Below are 3,690 nucleotides of genomic sequence, written 5' to 3'. Positions count from 1 at the left end.
GGATGGCTGCTTTCTCTACTCTGCTGCTGACGGAAGGAGTCTCTAAGAAAGAAGTTTTACCCGCCGCATGAATTTTCCTACGAGCCTGGGCCCTAGCGTGAATGTCCGGTCAGTGCTGCCGCCCTGTGACGCTGACCTCTTTCTGCATCCGTGTTCTCAAACGGGAAAGCGGCCGCACTGTGTGCACGTGCCAGCCGTCGTCGGAGCGGAACCCTTTCCCCCGAGGGCGGTCGGGGGCATTGCCGGCGGAATACAAAGCTGTCTTCTGGACCTGGTCTTCCGGACCTGCAGAGCGCCCAGCCTCTCATGCCGAAGACCGCCACCGTGCTGCAGATGGACGACGAGGAAGGTGGCGACGCTAGCGATAGGGCAGTCTGGCGCAGAGCCTGAAGTCACGTGACGGAAAGAGGCAAGACTTGACACATTTTCGCAGATGACAGGGTTTCCCGTAGTAGAAAGAGCCTTTCTTGATTGCATCTGGTATTTCCTTTCTTCTAGCAAAACTCGATCCGACGGATTCAACCGGCAGGAATTTCTGCAGCGGACATTTGTGGAGGGAGAGGCTCGTGTGGGAAAATCGGCTCCTTAAGTGGGAGACCGCCCTTCTCGACCGACTCTTTTCCGGTCTTCTGACGTACACGCGTTGCAAACGTGCCCAGAGGACGACATGACGATGCTCTTCGGAGAAATGCTCATGTCCCGTCCACGCGCCCGGTCCAGGCAGAAGCTCTTGCTTTTCTGTGGGTTGTAGAAATCAGGATTTGGGGCAAAGGGGAGGAAAAAGCTCACTGAAGAGCGACTGCCTAGGCCTGACTGGATTCACTAGCTCTGTTCTCCTGTTGAAGTACCTCCCGAGGCAGGGGCTTTCGCTCTGGCTTACGCAGGATGTGCCCAACCAAAAAAGCAGTTTTTCTCTTGGTAGCGTGCATAAAACAAAGCGAGATGTTCTTCAGAAGGACAAATCGCAGCTTACCGATACGGCCGTTGCACGCCCTTGCCGAAGGCCAGAATGCCGCTGCGAAAGTATTTACGGATGGAAATTTCAGAGTGTCTCTCAAAAGTGTGTAGAGGAAGGGAAGGCTGGAGTCACCCAGGGCTTAGATTAAAAGTGCTGGTAGGTGTCAGCAGGATGGACTCTCTTTTCTGCCGATTCCCTACGAGGTTGGGTGTGTGTGAGACATCAGACCGATCCAGCTGTGTGTTTTGGTCTGTGAGTCTTCCCTGAGCTTTTCTGTGTCTTTTACGGTTTGTCCTTATCGCTGTAGGCCAGAGGCAGAAAAGGCAGGCGAGGTTTGTCTCCGACAAACGTGTACCTAGATTTTGACCAGAATGTTTTGGTATGGCTCGGAGCAAGGAAGGGGTAGGAAAGCTAGGAGTAAAACCGAAACTTGAGTTCCTCAGTGGCCTTGGGGAAAAGGATAGTTGACCTCCACAAAGGTCGAGAGTAAAGACGGAGTCCCAGGGAATTTCCCCTCATCTAACTGCTGCTTAAAGGCATCTCTTTTATAGTTTAACCCTGCTTGTGCTTCTGGCTTTATGACAGAAGACATAGTATCTGAAATCTGCCTTTCCCTGTTTTAACTCCTTCCAAATACCCAGGTCCTCTCCTTGGTGCCGATGCGTGGTCGGTAGCATTTCTCAAAGCCTGGGACCGCAGAGCAACCCCGGCGCATGGTGCGGGCCGCCATTGAACTGTCTTGAGTGATTTGCAATTGCCTGGTCGCTGTCTCAGGGTAGGCTCAATATTTGTACCTCATGAAATCAGACCTCGACCAAGCATATGGGGGAAGAGGAGAAGCTGGATTGCACGCACGGAGACTTCCGAAGGAGTTCTCCCTGCTTACGAGGGCCTGCCTTTCCTAATGCTGCGTTTTGCCACCGGCTGCGCAATTTTGAGACGGTGGCTGGTCAGTGAAACCGAAGTGGTTTGGGTTTGGTGTTTTGGTGTGGGGTTTTTTTAATTAGTGTGTTGGGTTTATTTTTTTGGCTTCTTTTGTTAACGCTTTTTCTAGGAGCCTCACTGTCAAAAAAAGCGCTTGTATCCTCTTGAGGCCAGAGACAACACCCATGGGAAGAAATGGAGAGAACCTCAAGACCTCTGTGTTTTGGGGGCGCCATAGTAATTGGCGTGAGGGATATCCGACAGGCCTGATACGTGGAGAGAGGCGCTCGAAGGCCGCCGCGTACTTGAGGGCAGAGGGATCGCGTGCACACGCACGCGTGTTTGCGCACGCTTGTAATTAGGGCATGCTCTGCAAACGCCCGTACCGGTCAGGCTGCAAAGCGATCGGCCAGATCGGTGGATTGGGAGAGCAGTCTTACCAGCTTCTGTGGGGTTCTACATGATATTTCTTAGGTGGACTTCCGCAGGAGCACACTTGAGCAAGCGAGTCCAATTTCTGCCCCTCCCGGCACCGTCATGCTGCTTACGTAGTTGAGGATGGCTTTTGAGGCAGATTGGCTGAAGAAGGAGAGAGCGAGGGGAGACTATTCAGGCAGAAAGCTAGTCAGAAAACAATTCTTTAAAGGGGAATGTAACGAAAACTTCTTCAAAGCAGAGTAAGAGGGCCTAGTGCCGTATTGCAGATGTTTTTGTTCCGCTTGTCTTTAGCCACGCTGCCTCCTTCCTGCGACGGCATCTCTCTCGGTTCGTCGTTTGCTAAATCTACATAGCGGTCATTTCTGGGTAGCAGGCGAAATGCTCGAACGTCAGTGGCCGGCATTTGTGTGTTCTGGGCCCTTTGTGTTGTTCTCCCCTCTCTCCCCCTAGGTCACGGGGAGTGTCATGGTAGAGTAACAATCTCGGTGGCGATCAAACTTCTGGAAAAGGTCTTTGTTGTAGATGTGATATCGCAGCTTCTTCTCTGGGCCTGAGCGTTCCACACCACCTTTCCTTGCTCATACAGGTAGCAAACCGAATAGCTATGCTGAATTTAAATTAGTGCCCCTCCTTGTGTGTGTTCTTTTGTACTTCGATGCCTTCTCTTCGGGTGGATTATTTTAATCCCAGATTGTTTAGAGGGAAAGAAGTAGGAACCGTGTAGCTACGTAAGAGATCACAATGCAACTACTTAATTTGGACTAAATGAAAGAAGTTCTTGCAGCTTTGTAAATGTTGAAGAATTCCATTGCTGTGTAATGGCTCAACCTCTTAACTTATTAAACCACATCGAAATCAAAATCTGACCCTGCGTCTGACTTCGTACCTACTGGCACGTGGCGAGTTGGGCTTTGGCTTTCTAGAAGTTCAGAGAGGTGGTGGATCGGTAGCCCTCTTCGCTAAGAGTGTCATCTCTGAACAGCCATTTGTGCCCAGAGCAGGTGCGTGACTTAACAGTAAGACGACAGCAAGGGCAGTAGCCTTTGCCGTGCTTCTGGGAGGCAAGGGATTCCCGAGACGACGTTGGCCCTGGAAGGCATGAGCAGCACCGAAACCTTCGGTTGACTTCAGACGTGCAGCAGTACCCCGGGAGGGTCAGCTGCAACTTCTTGGGGTGCCCTAGCGGAGCAGGGAGCGCCCTGTCCTCTCCCTCACTAACGCTCGCTTTGACGTTTTCTTCTCCCTTAGCCTGCCCTGCTTTCCCTCGCTTCTTGTCCCCGCTGTGTTGCGGGGCCTGCAGTTCCAGCTGCAAAGTCAAGGTAAGCTGGAGGAGCGGTGGCTGCACCTTTCTGCCCCTGGCAGGGCTCAAC

The sequence above is a fragment of the Apaloderma vittatum genome, unplaced genomic scaffold, assembly GCF_000703405.1.
Source record: "Apaloderma vittatum isolate BGI_N311 unplaced genomic scaffold, ASM70340v1 scaffold24735, whole genome shotgun sequence".
NCBI lineage: Eukaryota > Metazoa > Chordata > Aves > Trogoniformes > Trogonidae > Apaloderma > Apaloderma vittatum.
Note: the sequence above shows the minus strand (reverse complement) of the source record.